Source organism: Phoca vitulina, unplaced genomic scaffold (assembly GCF_004348235.1).
Source record: "Phoca vitulina isolate PV1807 unplaced genomic scaffold, GSC_HSeal_1.0 scaffold15, whole genome shotgun sequence".
NCBI classification, from domain to species: domain Eukaryota; kingdom Metazoa; phylum Chordata; class Mammalia; order Carnivora; family Phocidae; genus Phoca; species Phoca vitulina.
Genome location: NW_022589718.1, coordinates 28,185,556 through 28,203,797, shown reverse-complemented (window position 1 = coordinate 28,203,797; position 18,242 = coordinate 28,185,556). Strand labels below are relative to the sequence as shown.

The window sequence follows — 18,242 nt, the reverse complement described above, 5'->3', positions numbered from 1 at the left end:
TGGATTTCTTGAACTCATTATGCCAAAAGACTTTACCAAGAAATATTATTATATTCCAGAAGACTTCAAATAATCGTATAAATGACAAGAGCACAATGAACTACCACTTGAATGTAGGTTCCAACTTACGTTCACTTTAGCAGAGGGGATACAAGGGCTCCCTCAGGTATTAGCCAGGGGATGGGGGTGCTCTCTGCAAAGACATAGCAGGCTGAGTTCATGAAAAAGCATTTGTATTATTTGTTTCAGAGGTACAGGTCTGTGATTCATCAGTCTTACACAATTCACAGTGCTCACCATAGCACATACCCCCTCCAATGTCCATCACCCAGCCACCCCATCCCTCCCACCCCCCACCACTCCAGTTTGTTTTCCTGAGATTAAGAGTCTTTTATGGTTTGTCTCCCTCTCTGGTTTCATCTTGTTTCATTTTTTCCTCCCTTCCCCTATGATCCTCTGTCTTGTTTCTCAAATTCTTCATATACTGAGATCATATGGTATTTGTCTTTCTCTGATTGACTTATTTTGCTTAGCATAATACCCTCTAGTTCCATCCACATTGTTGCAAATGGCAAGATTTCATTGTTTTGATGACTACATAATATTCCATTATATATATGTGTGTGTGTATATATATATATATATATATATATACCACATCTTTATCCATTCATCTGTTGATAGACATCTTGGCTCTTTCCATAGTTTGGCTATTGTGGACATTGCTGCTATAAACATTGGAGTGCATGTACCCTTCAGATCACTACATTTGTATCTTTGGGGTAAATACCCAGTAGTGCAATTGCTGGGTCGTAGGGTAGCTCTATTTTCAACTTTTCGAGGAACCTCCATACTGTTTTCCAGAGTGGCTGCACCAGCTTGCATTCCCACCAACAGTGTGGTTCCCCTTTCTCTGCATCCTCGCCAACATCTGTCGTTTCCTGACTTGTTAATTTTAGCCATTCTGGTGTGAGGTGGTATCTCACTTAGGTTTTGACTTGGATTTCCCTGATGCCTAGTGATGTTGAACACTTTTTCATGTGCCTGTTGGCCATTTGGATGTCTTCTTTGCGGAAATGTCTGTTCGTGTTTTCTGCCCATTTCTTGATTGGATTCTTTGTTCTTTGGGTGTTGAGTTTGATAAGTTCTTTATAGATTTTGGATCCTAGCCCTTTATCTGATATGTCATTTGCAAATGTCCATTTCAGTGAGGGGGCTGTTAAAGCCCCATACTATTATTGTATGGCTGTCAATGTGTTTCTTTGATTTTGTTATTAATTGGCTTATATAATTGGCTGTTCCCATATTAGGGGCATAGATATTTAAAATTGTTAGATCTTCTTGTTTGATAGACCCTTTAAGTAGTATACAGTGTCTTTCCTCATTTCTTATTATAGTCTTTGGTTTAAAATCTAATATGTCTTACATAAGGATTGCCACCCCAACTTTCTTTTGAGTCCATTGGCATGGTAAATGGTTTTCCACCCCCTCACTTTCAATTGGGGGTGTCTTTGGGTCTAAAATGAGTCCCTTGCAGGCAGCATATCTATGGGTCTTGTTTTTTTATCCAATCTGATAGCCTGTGTCTTTTGATTGGGGCATTTAGCCCATTTACATTCAGGGTAACTATTGAAAGATAGGAATTTAGTGTCCCTGTATTGCCTGTAAGGTGAGTGTTACTGTATATTGTCTCTATTCCTTTCTCGTCTATGTTACTTTTAGGCTCTCTCTTTTCTTAGAGGACCCCTTTCAATATTTCTTGGAGGGCTGGTTTCGTGTTTGCAAATTCTTTTAGTTTTTGTTTGTCCTGGAAGCTTTTGATCTCTCCTTCTATTTTCAATGACAGCCTAGCTGGATATTGTATTCTTGGCTACATGTTTTTCTCATTTAGTGCGCTGAATATATCCTGCCAGTCCTTTCTGGCCTGCTAGGTCTCTGTGGAGAGGTCTGCTGCCAATGTAATGTTGCTACTGTTGTAAGTTACAGACCTCTTGTCCTGAGCTGCTTTCAAGATTTTCTCTTTGTCTCTGAGACTTACAAGTTTTACTATTAGATGTTGGAGTGTTGACCTATTTTTATTGATTTTGAGGGGGGTTCTCTGTGCCTCCTCGATTTTGATGCCTGTTTCCTTCCCCAAATTAGGGAAGTTGTTCACTATAGTTTGCTCCAGTGTACCTTCTGCCCCTCTCTCTCTTTCTTCTTCTTCTGGGATCCCAGTCATTCTAATATTGTTTTGTCTTATGTTATCACTTATCTCTCGAATTCTGCCCTCGTGATCCGGTAGTTCTCTCTCTTTTTCTCAGCTTCTTTATTCTCCATCATTTGGTCTTCTATATCATTAATTCTCTCTTCTGCTTCATTTATCCTAGCAGTTAGAGCCTCCATTTTTTATTGTACCTCATTAATAGCCTTTTTGATTTCAACTTGGTTAGATTTTAGTTCTTTTATTTCTCCAGAACGGATTCTCTAGTATCTTCCACACTTTTTTCAAGCCCAGCTAGTATCTTTATAATCGTCATTCTGAACTCTAGTTCTGATATCTTACTAATGTCCGTATTGATTAGGCCCCTGGCAGTTGGTACTGCCTCTTGTTCTTTTTTTTTTTTGAGGTGAATTTTTCTGTCTTGTCATTTTGTCCAGAGAAGAATAGATGAATGAGAGAACAAAATCCTAACAGGGTAACAACAACCCCAGACAAATATACACTAAACAAATCAGAAGAGAACTGAAACTGGGGGGAAAAGAAAGGGAAAGAAATAGAAAAACGAAAAAAAAGAATATGATCAGGCTGGTGAATAGATCAGTGCCACACACTAGATTTTGGGTGTATTTTGGTCTGTTAGAAGAAACCGCCTCCCAAAATTTTAAAGAAAGAAAAACTTACATATGTGCAAAAATAAGGGTAAATACAATGAAGGGATGGAATATTATTGTAAGGATGAAAATTATAAAAGATTTTATAAAAGGAATTGATAAGAAGTTGGTTGAAAAAAGAAAGGAGAAAAATTAAAAAAGAAAAAGGGGAGAGAATGTGATCAGGCAGGAGATTAGAACAAAGCCATACATTAGAGATTTAGGGTTTATTTTGGTCTGTTAGAAGAAACTGTATCCCCAAATTTTAAAGATTACAAAAAATAAGGTTAACTACAATGAAGGGATAGAATATGACTCTAAAAATGAAAATTTAAAAAATATTTAAAAAAAAGAATTGATAAGATGTTGGTTGAAAAAAGGAAAAAGAAAAATTCAAAAAATATAGAAAAAGAAAAAAAGAAAATTAAAAAAATTAAGTTTGAAAGACTAAAGAATCATGGGGAAAAAGCCATGGATTCTATGTGCAGTATTCCCCTAGCGCTGGAGTTCTGCTGTTCTCATTGATCAGTAAACTTGGTCTTGGCTGGCTGTTCTCGCTGATCTTCTGGGGGAGGGGCCTGTTGCCGTGGTTCCCAAATGTCTTTGCTGGAGGCGGAATTGCCCCGCCCTTGCCGGGTCCGGGCTAAGTAATCTGCTGGGTTTCCTCTTGGGAGATTTTGTTCCCTGCAAGCTTTCCTTACAGCTTTGGAGGACAAGAGTGAAAATGGCGGCCTCCCAATCTCTGCCCCAGAGGAGCCGAGAACCCGGGTCCCACTCCTCAGTGCACCCTCAGAGAAAAGCAGTCAGTCACTCCCGTCTCCCCGGTCTCTGGCCGCACTCTGTGCTCACCCGGCCTATGATCGACCATTTCTATCTCTGGCACCCAACCCCGTGTGGAGTCTCCAAACCCAGTAGATCCCTGCGGTGTGCTCCTGCGCCACTCCTCCCAGGGGAGGAAGGGGAGTCTCCCCGGATCTGCCGTTTGTTGGGTCCCTGCTGGAGGAGCAGTGGCCCGACTGTGCCGCGGATCATGGTTTGTGGCAACCCCGAGCTGAGAGCCCGCTCCTCGGCTCCATGTCTGCAGCTGGCTTCCCCGCTCCGATACCTGGTAGCTCTGCCGCACTCAGGCACCCCCGGTCTTTCTGTGACCCCGAGGGTCCTGAGACCACACTGTCCCAGCAAGGGTTCCACTCCCGCGCTTAGCCACTGGAGCGATGTCCCTCAATGGAGCAGACTTCTAAAAGTTCCGATTTTGTGCCCTGCAGCTCTATCACTTGCCCGTAGCTGCTGATGGAGGCCCCTCCCCCGCCATCTATCCTCCCGAATATCGCCTCGGATTCACTTCTCCGCACATCCTACCTTCCAGAAAGTGGGCACTTTTCTGTTCAGAGAGTTGTTGCTATTCTTTTCTTCGATCTCCTGTTGAGTTCGTAGGTGTTCAGAATGGTTTGATCCCTATCCAGCTGAATTCCTGGGACCAGACGAAATCCAGGTCTCCTACTCCTCCACCCTCTTGCTCCCCCTCCCTGATATGCTTTTAAAATCACGGACTGTATTCATTTATCTTTAGCTTGGCCTGACACAGAAACAAACCAAATAATGACCTGGAGTTGATTCCTTTCCCTTGTCTGTTTTTAAGCTGGTTAAGTGTAGGTAGTTGCTGTGATTGCCGTATTTACTGTTTCACTTTTTCAGCTTTTAGAGCGACAGAAATCCAGCCCCCCAGGCCCCCCCACCCCGTCATGAGCTTGATATGTTAAACTGTCCCAAACATTGGCAGTGCTGTGATAGATGAACATAACCAACAAATGCTCCATACATTGTCACGCAAGGCTAATTTAGAGTGTTGCAAATTAGCGGTACGTGGAAGAGAGACCAGTGTGGTAAAAGTTGGATGTGTGAAACTGCCGCGTGACAGGCTCCTCTGTGATGTGACCCTGTTCTGTTAGTGTCTCCTAAGATCTAAGGCGGCTTTGCCTGGGTTTTGCATCTGCAGTGATCGTTTAACTATGTAAGCTGGCCCAAGAGCAGTGCTGTGAGTAAGATCATGTTTTTGCATAGTATTTGTTCTGAAATATGGATTAGTAATGAGCGTTACAAATAGGACTTGTCAGAAGGGAACCACAGAGACATTTTGCTAAATCAAAGATCCATTCCTTTGCAAAAGATAGACTTATATTCCGTAGTTAATGATTTGTCCCAAGATCTGACCAGGATCCTTCAAACATACAGCTGATTTTAAGTGAGAGCCATTGAAAAGTACATCTCCTCGTCTAAACATTGCATCCATTATAAAATCTGTACATGTGTTCTGTACAACGTAGTATCAAAAATATTAGGGGAAAAATCGAGTAACTTTAAAATACATGAAACTTCAATTTGTTCTACCTTTTCGAGCAGAATTAGTTTTGAGAATTAGTATTTTAGTTCATTTATTATTGGAAAAGACCTTACTAGCTTATTCAAGCAAGAAAATTACCCCAAAAGCTTGCGAGATTTATAATGCTTAGGGAAAAAAAAGGCAATTCAAAACCTAATGAGACATTTTAGGCCTCATTTACATCTCTAACCTGACCCATTTTCTGCAAAACGTTTTTGTTGGTAATTTACATACTAAAAGCTAGTTATTTATCCATCCCTAACCAAAAAGTTGATGAGATTACTAATACCGTAGTGAAGTTAACATTACCCTAAAAGCTAAATATGTCCATTTCTAGAAGGTAGACTATTGAGTCATTTATTTAGCCATAATCTCCGTTACATGCTGGCAATGCATCCAAATTCTGAGAGAATGACATGAAAGCTCGAATATCTCATTGCCACACTCATTTTATTAGCAGGAATCGTTCCAGGAATGCACACTTTGGAAATGAAGCACGTTAAAGTGCTCCACGTTTAGACATGCATGTTTCTACCCAGGCAAATAATGCAGTGACATGCATTCTCTGAAACAATGATAAACATTAATATCCATAAACTTACTTAGTTTATAAATATATGTAGGTTTATACAAGTTTTATTACAAATATGTTTGTATTTTTATCCACATATATTTCTTTTCCTATTTTATATATTTATATTTGAGTATATATTATAGATATTGTTATATGTTATATATTTTATTATTTGGTATATAATATAGATGGTATATATAATATCACCATCTGTTGATAATTGTTACCTTAATAACTTACTCTCAGAAAGTAATGAGTTTATAGTAACTTGGCTAATGTTCATAATATAAGCATCTGTGAAATATGAACTGTTGATAGATGTCTAATTTATGTGGACATCATTTGGCCACGTGTTAAGAGTTACACTCCAAGACCTTCAAGACTGTCCTGAGTTGCGACTTGCCTTCCTCCTAGTTTGAAACCCCTCTCTAAGTGGCATACACCAAATTCTACCAAAACCCCGAAATTGACAAGTGCTCAATATGTCTGTGCCGTTCCTTTTCCAAGGAATTCCTCACCAGCACACATCGTGGGTCCTTTTGTAAGTTCCTGTCCTTTGAAGCAGTGTTCAGCCTGGTTTTAGTTTGTTCAGTATCTCCTGCAAACCCTCCTGCCTAGATTAGTCCAACATTTCATGATGATCAGAGCCTGTCTGGTACAAAGAAGGACCCAAACTCTACCCTTCCAGTGGCCTTAGAAAGCCCAGAGTCTGAGGAGCCATCTGAGACAGCTGCAGGTCCATGCCCTCCTTGGACAAACACGGCTCTTTCCCATTTTATTTTACTTGGCTCCATGAGTTTCAGATTATATTTGTTTTCAGAAATTCTGTTTGCTGTTTATTCTTCCTGTTTGTGGAAGTTTTACAAGAGGATACACAATCGATTATAAGCAGAGAAAACAAACTTCGGTAAATGTAATTACTAAACACTCATCTGCAAAGTACCTTGCTGTTCACCAAACCCTATCATCTTATGACATTTTGAAAATCCTGTTTTGTTTCCTATCTTGAGGCTGTCAAGTGCTGTTGGCACTGCATCCACCATCTTCATAGCTCGTACCACCGTCACAGTTATGACTACCACTAAAGCTGGCTCAGGAGAAAAACCACACGAAGAGGTTGATTTCTCAACTCTTGGGAGTAGTTTGAAAACGTAGGTTCTGGTGGCCCCATGTGCTGCATACCAGTCCTCCAAAGGGCACGCTGCAACTGACTGTTTGGACTTCTGCTTGGCCCCCTGGAATATCTTTGGATAATGCATCTAGTGCTATAAGCAATTGCTAATATTCAATGAATTTTTTTTGTGAAAACTTTTTACTTTGTGTAGATTTCTCTAGTACATGGTGGTAAATGATATACACCAGCTCTAGGTTTTTTTTATTACATGTTAACATCATATGGCACAGCAAAGCATTTGGGGGGGTGCAGGGAGAGTCTTGGGTTTGATTTGTGAAGATAATATCATTTGAAAGCTACAGTTCTTATGCCCTCATTTCAAAGATACTTTGTGATGATCTTAAACTATTTGGACACATTTAATATTTCCCAGAAATTAAATATATTTTAAGATTCTGTGTCTACCAACTCCTTTCCAATTATTTCTTCTAGAAATGTTGGGTAATACTTACTATGGAGTAGTAATGAATGACCCCGCCCTTGTGGCACCTAGAGTTCATAGGAGGAATCCAAACTAACAAAAAGACCACAAAGCAATAGCATAGTGAGTTACATTAGAAGGAAATGAACAGAGGGTTATAATATTCAGTAATGGAGAGAGGGTTCATATTTAGATAAGATGCTCAAGAAGATTAACTGAGCAGGAGACATTCAAATCAGGACTGAACGGTGAGAAGGAGCCAGCCGAGTGAATCTAATGGGACTAGCATTCCAGAGGATGCCAGTGAAAGATCCTAATACAGTAGAGCACAGTGTAAACAGGGACTGGAAGAAGGCCCTGTGGTTGGAGTATGTTGGTGTATATTAGGGTAGTGCACACGATGAGATTGAAGAGGTAAATGAGGAAAGACCATGACCAAGGTACCAAACATTGGGCACCATAACACTCCCTGAATTGAATTTACACCAACAGCCATGGCAACCATCCCTACGCACTCCTCCTATCCTGGACCGTACCTGCCCCTGAATAACCTCACTGCATATAGGAGCACAGTAAAGAAAATGTGTTTTCTGAGGGGAGGCTGGCTCCCAAGAGAAAGAGATGAAAAGAGTCTAGGTTAAAATGTTTTAACCTAGATGTTTTCTCAACTCAGTGATCAGTAAGGCCCACTTCACCTTCCCTAGGGCAGAAGTTGCCTGGACTGCTATACCAATGGAGTGCCCATAAAATGGAAGGAAACCCTAGGAGTGGCGAAGGAGCTTCACCTAACAGTGGTGTTGTCTCCTTCATCCTTCTAGAAGTAATAATCTATCATTTTTATAAAGGTAAATTCTTTCCATAAAATTGAATTTATTTCCACTGCTACCAGCATCCATAATGTGCACTATCATAAGGTGAACAGGCTATATATACCCAATACATGATCACATCAGACTTGAGTACTATAACTGGAATATCCTAAGAAAATTAAATCCATTGGCAAGAACATCAGAACCACAATCTTGATGAGCCTGCTACTTAACTAAAGGCATCCATATGCTTTTGGAGTTTTATTTATATCTTAAGCGAATACTGTATACCTACAAATGCACAATTCTATAAAATTTAGCCACTTATTTCTCTTTTCCAGGAGAAAAAAAAACAACTTTAAAACTCACGGAATTGTAAATATTGAAACCTAAGAATTACCAATACAAATTGATTTTATATATGTAGATTATTCACGTGCAGTCATAGTGATTTGTTGGTCTCTGTCTAAGGAATGCCCTTCTCTCTCCAGGCCAAGAGCTGTTTGCTAAGAAGTGTCGCTTCCTGAGAAGGCTGGGTGGCCACCATTCTCCCCGTAGGCAGAGCCGGGGGGGCCTGGGCACTGAGTGTGCTGACAGCCGGCCCACCTGACGGTCAGGAACAGCCTCCTGGTGGGACTACAGACAACGGTGAGTGCCCGTGTGAGGCCAGGTGCTTTGATAGCCCTGTCTCCTGGAGAAACTTGTTTTCTGATTTTCCCGTCAGTCCTGTCATTCTCTGAGACATAACTTCTAAGAAACTGCCAAACCTCTACCTTTTCTCTTCACACTTTTTTTGCACCCTGCCTATAGCCAACGTACTTCTGTAAATAAATGACATCTCGTGTTTTCTTTGTGCACAAGCATGCCATACCACTCATGCCAACCCACAAGCAGAAAGACAGACATGGGGCCATTTTGTAGGTCTTTAATCCCAGCATCGCATTTCTTTTGACATCAGTTAGAAATAAGCTATTATCAAGTGTCCAGCTGCCAGGAGCTTTGAAATCCAGTAATTATTTATGAGAATTTTATAGAGAAGAGGTAGAAAACATAAAATAACTTCAGTTCATAAAACGGGAAAGATAAATGTTGCCAGAAAAAAAAAAAAATCTGTAACAAGTGTGTAGTGAACTATGGGAATGAGAATCTGCTGTATGCTAGTGAGATCGTTAAATGGAAATCGAGGATATTTGCTGTGTTAAGGAGCAGATCTTGTGCATCTACATAAAGCGAGTTTATTTCATAAGATATATATAAATCTAATTTTTGTTGTTAGAAGATTGTTGGGCCTGCTAATGGGTATATTGTAAAGCAAAACTTTTATAAAGCTGCATATTTTTTTTCCTTTTCTGGGTGTTGTTAGGGTCAAAGATTTTGATTTGGAATTTCCAAGTTTTTTCTAAACAGAATTATAATTTTATTATCTGCTTTATAAACAAGTATTATAAAAAGCAGGAAAGCACAGAAATTTCCTACTTGCTGTACCATATATCTTCTGAGCACTCCACTATTTTGTGGTCTCTGACTCTATCCAGAGAGATCTAATAGTGGCATATGATGCAGGCAAAGATTGAGAGCGGGAATTCTATAGAACGTCTAAATGTCACAGGTGTTATTGGAATGCAAATGTACTTTTCTATACATTTTCTAGGTATTATATATAGCTAGAGTTCTACACCATATTTTTACACTTTACTTTCTGATTTGTCACCTATTACCTTTTCCCAAGTTACTTGAAACTAAAAATACCCTCATGAAATTAAGAGCACGGATGCTTTGGCAAATAAAGACAGTGCAAGTTTTCTGCTGTCGTTAGGATATAGGCTATATATCATTTTCCAATATTGCTGGTGGGTTGAACTGAACTAATTACGTGCCACGAGATATCTTCCCGACGTGGGACTCCTGTCTGTCAACATGGGATAGATTTTACTTTGGAGATAAGTAATTTGGGTAATCTAATTATTTGAAGAAGGAAGGAGGATAAAAATGAGTAATAAAATTATAGGAAAATTATATTTCAATAACAGTAGAATTAAAAGTTAGAAAACACATGTAATTAATGAAGGGGTTCATTTTATTTGGTATTTTTAACCGTAAAATCAAAGTCTTTACATTCTTTCATTGACAGAACTCATCATTAAGTTTTGCAGAAATTAAAATTAAGAAACAGTCTCCTTTCAGGGCAAAGTGAGATGGTACATTTTTCGTTGAATACATTATATTAAAATGTATGAACAAACCTGTCACTTATGTCATTCTTCATATTTTTAAGTCAAATTGTTCATTGAGCTACTAATTAATATGTAGGAAAAATGCTGTATTTAAACGATATCCTCATTTACTTACCAATATTACTTTAAAATATATATATATATATATATATATATATATATATATATGGCACTTAACACAGGCATTCTTTAAGCCCTTGAAAGTTGTGAATAGCCTGTGTTGTCTGATGATACCACCGTAGCATCATTTATAGTGAAATGTGTGTTTTTATAAGTACTATAAGTCATAAATACAATGGGTTCTATTCTTTATGATAGCATTTTTGGAGTTTGTTACCTGAGTAATATTCATTGCAAACACGTTCAGAGTAATTTTGCAAAAATAAAACAAGTCTTGAAGGCTACAACTGCTTTCTTATTAGAGACAGAAATATTTTATTTTATTATTTTTTATTTTTTAAAGATTTTATTTATTTATTTGACAGAGAGAGACACAGAGAGAGCAGGAACACAAGCAGGGGGAGTGGGGGAGGGAGAAGCAGGCTTCCCGCTGAGCAGGGAGCCGGATGTGGGGCTCGATCCCAGGACCCTGGGATCATGACCTGAGCCGAAGGCAGGCAGTCGCTTAATGACTGAGCCACCCAGGCGCCCCAAGACAGAAATATTTTAAGGAGAGAAAAGCATCTGCTCCTTTTCCCCCTAATGATTTTATTGTCTTTCTGGATCATGGGAATTTGCTGTGGGAAAAAGAGAGGTGTGTTGCAATTCAGAATTGCTTTGCTTATCTGGGAGCTTGAGCCTCCCATTCAGAATGTGACCTGACTTGTTCAGATGACACCAGTTTCTCATTTGTTATCATTTAAATTTCTGTTTATGTTTTGACAACATTCTTCAGCGGAAAGCATAGAAAAGACCAAAGTTCACCTCTTGAATCTTCATTTGTAAGCCCGGATGCATTATTCTAGAACTAATGATTCCATAATATGTGGTGTCACTAAGGAGAATGAAAATCTCACTTTGGCTTTGCCACTGCAATAATTTTCAGTTATAGGCTATAATTAATCTGAATAATGACAACAAAGAAACACTTAAGAAAAGCAATTTTAGTCTTTAGTTAAAGAAGTTTAATGTAAGCAACATTCTTCCACTTAACAAATATTTATGTGCCAGGAACTTTGTTGCAAAGTGTTGGGGATCATGAAACTCACACCTACACTGTGCTATCATTACAAGTTTTTCTGAGCAATATACACAATAAAACACAAAATTTTGTCTCAGTTTACATGTAACAGGCAGAGCTGTCATTGTCATGGAAGGGAAGAGGGGGCACATTGGGGATTTGCTGTTAGAGTAGACTTGAAGCTTAAGGTAGCAATGTAGGGAAGAACAATGTAGGCAGGAGAAAGGACAGGTACAAGATTCCTGAGATGGGGCACTGCATGGTACACATGTTGAACTGAACGGCGTCTGCTATGTTTGGAGCATAGAAAGAGGAGAGGACAGTAGAGATCATACTGCTTCAATGAGTGAAGGCCAGGTCACACAGGACCTTGTAGACCCTATTAAAGAAATTTATCTTCATTCTAAGTGCAATGAGAAACCATTGGGGAAATTTATGCAGGGAAGTGATGAGGTTAGATTTCTATTAAAAATCATCACTCTGGGGTGCCTGGATGGCTCAGTTGTTAAGCGTCTGCCTTAGGCTGGGGTCATGATCCCGGAGACCTGGGATGGAGCTCTGAGTAGGGCTCCCTGCTCAGTGGGGAGCCTGTTTCTCCCTCTCCCTCTGCTGCTCCCCCTGCTTGTGCACGTGCTCTCTCTCTCTGTCAAATAAATAAATATTTTTAAAAAATATCACTCTGGAGGTACCTGGGTGGCTCAGGTGGTTAAGCATCCAACTCCTGATTTCAGCTCAGGTCATGACCTCAGGATCATGAGATTGAGCCCCGCATGGGGATCTGCACTGGACATGGAGCCTACTCAAGATTCTCTCTCTCCCTCTCCCTTTGCCCCTCTCCTGCCCACTCACTCCCTCTCTCTCTCTTTAAAAAATAAAAAAATATCATCACTCTGATTTATGTGTGGAGAGAACAGACATAGAAAAGAGAAGATATGGGAAGACCAATTTGGCAGATTTTACACCAGTTTAGGAAGGAAAAAGGGTGAAGGTAGAAAGGTCTGGTAGAAGATGGAGGCAAGCACATGGATTTCACACTGGTTAAAAAAGAGAATGCACTGGATGGGTTAGAGATGAGAAGAGAAGAGCCAAAATGACTCACATGTTTCTGGCTGGAGACACATGATGGTCTTTTAAATTTTTGTTATGTTTGGTTTGAAGTGGCTACAAAATATCTAAAATGGATAGAATATCTGTGGTTCTGGAATGCAGAGATCTGGACAAAGGTTTAAATTTGGAGTCATCGGCTTTTACATGGTAATTGAAATCATGATAGAGAATGAGATTGTTTGGAAAGAGGTCATAAGGAAATAAAAAGAAAGTCCTGAACAGAAAGAACCTGGAGTTCTCCAAACTTTAATGATTGGGTAGAGAAGGAGCAATTGAGAAAGGAGACTGAGAAGAAATAGAGAAGTAAGGAACACATAGAAAGTGAGATTGTTTAAGGAACCAAGGAAAGAAGAGAGTGTTTTAACAAAGTGCTAAAAGGTCAGTAAGATGAGAATTATGAAGTATCTCCTTGAACTAAACAACAAGAATATCATGAGTAGCCTTAGCAACAGAGCATTGATAGAGCAGTGACCCAAAATCCAAATGAAAGAACATTGTTATATGAATGATAGAGGAAGAAATAAGATCAACAAATGCAGAAAACTCATCGAATTTGGCTATGAGGTCGAGAACATAAACAGGAATGCATAAGGGGAAAGATGTGAAATGAACAGAGGAGTTTTTTTTTTTTTTTAATGGTAGCATAAAATTCTGGAGAAAATTGGCAGAGATGGGGTGCAGCAATCCGATGTAGAAGATGGTCTTAAAAAGGAAAAGGAGAATCTCTTGCATTATATCACAAGAGAGAGAGGAAAGGGTGGATGCTAATGCTAAAAGATTTTGTTGGTTTGATGACAGGAAATTAAAGTATTTGCTGTAGGAAACATGATCATGTTAAAAATAATGGGCAACGATAGAATCATGGAGTAGAGGGGAGTAAGGAGTGTTTGAAATAGTCATAATTTTGACTGGAGAAGAATAACAACTAGAGAAATGCAGCAGAAGTGCTCAGTATTGCTGAGACATTGAGGTTGGTGACTATGACTTTTCAGAGAACACCATGATTTTCTCCAGCCCTCAAGCAGGAGAACTCATGCTGGTATTAATCCAGGATGGAATTTTCCAAGTAGGGTGGAAAGAACAAAACAGCATGAGACTGCAAGATGGTGGTAAGAGAATAATTAATTTGCAGGGCCATTGACACCAAGCAGCATAGGAAATGAAACAAAGACCAGAAAACCAGGTGTAATGATACTGATGGAGTCACATAAAAGATTGAGTGAAAGTAACTGAGCCAAAAGGGCAGAGGGAGAGCAGTTTGTGGTGAGACAGAAGGATTTTTGATTTAACGTTTCAGAGTTTCCGGTATAGATGTCCTATTTTGTGACATTGAGAGTGGGTGGCTGAGGTGGAGTGGATAAGAAGGTCACTGAAAATGTGAATATGAAGGGACTGAGAGGCCAGATCATGCTATCCAGTGATGGCAGGGATCTGGTTGTGGAGAGCCAGTTGCCCAAATCTTAAATTAATGAAGAACCTTATCTAGAATTTTAGCTGTCCATAGCCCAGCAAGAAGAGATTAAAGGGAGGCATGACTAGGTAAGCATAGACTCCAAGAGTAGTTTTCCCTCAAGACAATGAAAGGATGATGCCCTGTAAATGCTGTGGATCAAGGAGCAGAATACTCATCTTTCATAAATAGTACCATCCCATCTTTATTCCATATGTAACTGTCTGTGTTACATTGTTTGAGAGGAAAACAGCACTCTTTAGTCCAAACACCTACGCCATTAGTCCCATAGTGATGCCTCCATATTTTATGAGAGTTAGGTCCTTCACCAGCTCCCGTTGGCCAACACAGGAATGTTCCAAGTCTTAGAAGAATTGCACAAGAGATTCTTTTAGCACAGTGATCAGAGGATGCTGGGTTTGAAATGAGGCTCTGCCGCTTTGCTACTTTCTAGCTGGCGATTATAGGTATGCTAGTGAACATCGCTGCACTACAAATTCCTAATGTGTGAAATGGGAATAAAAATAGTAAGTGCTGGGGTGCCTGGGTGGTGCAGTTAGTTGAGCATCCGACTCTTGGTTTCGGCTCAGGTTGTGATCTCAGGGTCATGGGATTGGGCCCCACATTGGGCTCCATGCTAAGTGCAGAGTCTGCTTGCAAATCTCTCTTCCTCTCTCTCTGCCCCCTCACACTCGTGCTCTCTCTCTCTCTCTGAAATGAATAAATAAATCTTTAAAAAATAATAATAATAATTGCCAATGTGGGATTGTGAAGACTGATGGAAGTAATGTATATGAAACCTGGCATTACTTGTCACATACAAAGTAGTTAATAAGTAGATACTAACAGCATTATTATTATTATCATTAATCTGTCATACATCCCATTTACTAATGCTTGAGCTCTAATAATTTAAAAAGGCTTCTTGGACTAAAACATGCTCTTTCCTGCCTCCATGACATTCCCCATTTTGAAATACTCCCAGAGGTACCCCTTACTCAACATCTTACTAGCACATTCATCTTAATCTGGTGCAAGCCCCAAATTTCTATTTCTTCCACCCCAAAATGTATTCTGTCGTCAACTTCTAGTGAACAGCTAATCTTATGTAATAAATCACGTGTCCCTGGCATCTGAAACAAAACTTGGATCAAAGTAGGTGCTGAACAGTGTTTTAATTTATACAAAAGGGAACTTATGATAGGTTACTAAAAGATGTGCTGTTTAATTTTCTTCTAGAAGTAGTACCTGGCTTAGAAAGCAGGTGCAGGAGAGAGGCAGCCTGTTAATCTAAACTGAGTGAGGAAAGTGAGGATTATTTTCTTCATCCATTTTAGTACTGTTTTCTGGTGCAGCCGACTAGGAGAATAGAAAATTATGAGCTGTAATAATCCATCTTAGAAACGATGAAAATTCTACCATTCCCCCCCATCATGCCTGCTGAGCAGGGGTCTTAATCTGGCAATATTTCAAATATGATAGAAAGATGTTTGAGTAACATTCTTCAAAGGTTTATAAAACATTAAGTCCTATAGAAACATATCTATGGGGCGCCTGGGTGGCTCAGTTGGTTAAGCGACTGCCTTCGGCTCAGGTCATGATCCTGGAGTCCCGGGATCGAGTCCCGCATCGGGCTCCCTGCTCGGCAGGGAGTCTGCTTCTCCCTCTCCCACTCCCCCCTCTTGTGCTCTCTCTCTCTCTCACTCTCTCTCTCAAATAAAAAAAAAAAAAAAAAAGTAAAAGACCTAGTATTTCAAGATGTAATAATTGAGTTGTTATTTAAATGAATCACTTTTTAAGATATCATGCCCAACATGAGAGCAATCATGTGAGCAAAACTTCAATTTTTTAAAAAATTATAATTAATTAAATAATACCAGGTCACTTACATATCAGCTTACATATCGGTGATATTGCTTCTAATCTGATGGAACAAAACGTCAACCGCAAAGAGGTATAATTAGCTTCATCTTTCAATATCTATTCTTTTCAATTTTTTAAAAAGTTAACAGAAGAAAAGCTTACAAGCCTGAAAGTAGTGGTTTCAACTTAATTTTTCATATTAGTGACGAGGTTGTCCTCTAACAAGAGAATCAAGTGGAAGGGATTATAGAATGGGCATTCCCAGCAATAGAAATCAGATATAACATGAGTAGTTGAACTACTGTTCTTATATTATGGTGATGACAAGGAGAAATGCAGCTGGTGTTCACTGAGCATTTCTCTGCTGAAAAATCTTATGAACCCTACTTATAGCCTATCTCATTTAATCGTCATTCACTAACTGTTGTCCCCATTTTCACATTAAAAAAAAATGATACTAAAAAAGATTGACTCAGTAGAAAGCACAGCTATTAAGTGACAGAGCTGGAGTCTGGATTCTGTCAGATGCCAAAGCCAGTCTTCTGATCACTGACGTATGAACCCTCAGTTTATCCTTGGATTGTCTAGAGAGCCTTGGACGATTAACCTATTCATTTCAAGTTCTTAGCCAATTTGTTCTGATCTTGACATAACACAGATAAGGCAGTTAAGAGTTTAAAACCAAGGAATGAACAAATGATTTATGGAGCCTTAGAAAATGCAGCAGAACTGCTAGAACAAATTTTGTCAAAATTTGTCATTTTCTTTCAAGAATTTTTAGACTGACAAAGCAGGAGTCGGCATTCTAAGCTAATATAACAAAGCTCCTGTCATAATAAACTTAGGAGCAAGATGCTGAAAGGAGAGCTAGATGACAGAACAGATAGGTCATACTTGTGCTGAGAGTTTGTATTATCAAATAATGAGATTGACAAATGAAGATTATAGATATGGTTATGGAAATTATAGACTAAAAGTGGGGTTTTAAATGTGTAAAACATTATTCAAAATTTTCTATTTAAAATATTTTATTTTTTTAAGATTTTATTTATTTATTTGAGAGAGAGAGAGAAGAAGCAGGCGGAGGGACAGAGGGAGAGAGAGAGAAGCAGACTCCCCAATGAGCAGGGAGCCCAATGTGGGGCTCCATCCCAGGACCATGGGCAGATGCTTAACCTACTGAGCCACCCAGACACCCCATATTAGGGATTTTTAAGTTTACACAACAGATTAAAACATTTTAATTACAAGACTACATTCTCTGAATAATTAAGAAATTTGATTTAGAATTGTCCATAGACTGGTGTAGACATTTTGAAAAGAAAGACTATGAGCTCTCTATAGCTCATCCCTTGCACTGGGGTAATTTATTTGTGGTTTGAACATTTAGTAGACAAATGATTTCCCAGCTAACAGGTAACAGTATGGGGATATTCTTCCTCTAGAGAAAGTCTTTAAAAGTATTCGAGTTCCTCATGAACTTAGTTGATGATAAAACAAAACACAAGAGAAAGTGAATTAAACCTAATAGGGAGAGTTTATTCAAAGTTTGCATTTTATAATAGAAGATGATTTTAAAATAGTGATCATGGCATTTCAAAATGACTTCTATTCATTTTTAATTTCTTAATACTGAATAGCATATAGAAAAGTAAATGTCAGTGGGCTCTATAGGAGATTAAACCCAGTGAAGTAATAATCCTGCTGGTAAGCAGCTTATTATGAAAGATACAAGTCAAAAGAAGGCAGAGCAAACAGAGACATCAATATGTTTTCCTCAAGTTTAGAATTAGTATTTATTTTAGAAGTTTGAGTCAATTTCATTATTCTGTCTCCTTCTTGGTAGTCAATTTATTGTTTAGGGCTCTCTCGATTAAACCCTGTCACTTCAGGGGAAGTTCAAGAGAATCGTGCATTATTGATATTACAGAAACAGTTGTTACCAATCAATACATTTCGAACCACATACGGGTATATCTTTAAGGACATAATTCATCAAAAACAGGCTCACTGGGGCTCTTCATGCTATTTTCATTGATTTTCCCTTTGTAGTAGGAAGACATGGTAGATACTCTATATGTGACATAAGAGTTATATTCAACATAAAAAAGTCAGTTGCTCAAAAAATGCTCAGAAAGAAAAAATAAAGTGTAAGGATTTTAAAGGAGAAATAAAATTGAATTTAAGTTTCTATTCT

At 38.9% G+C, this 18,242-nt stretch overlaps 1 protein-coding gene across 1 annotated transcript in view; it reads left to right on the top strand.

The window, feature by feature from the left end:
- The window catches only part of TENM3 (teneurin transmembrane protein 3), a 2,501,300-nt gene that overhangs the window by 1,245,321 nt on the left and 1,237,737 nt on the right, over positions 1–18,242 (top strand). Inside the window, exon 5 of the mRNA XM_032413691.1 lies at positions 8,703–8,859. The gene's annotated coding sequence lies outside the window, so the exon portion shown is untranslated. The remainder of the gene's footprint in view (positions 1–8,702; positions 8,860–18,242) is intronic.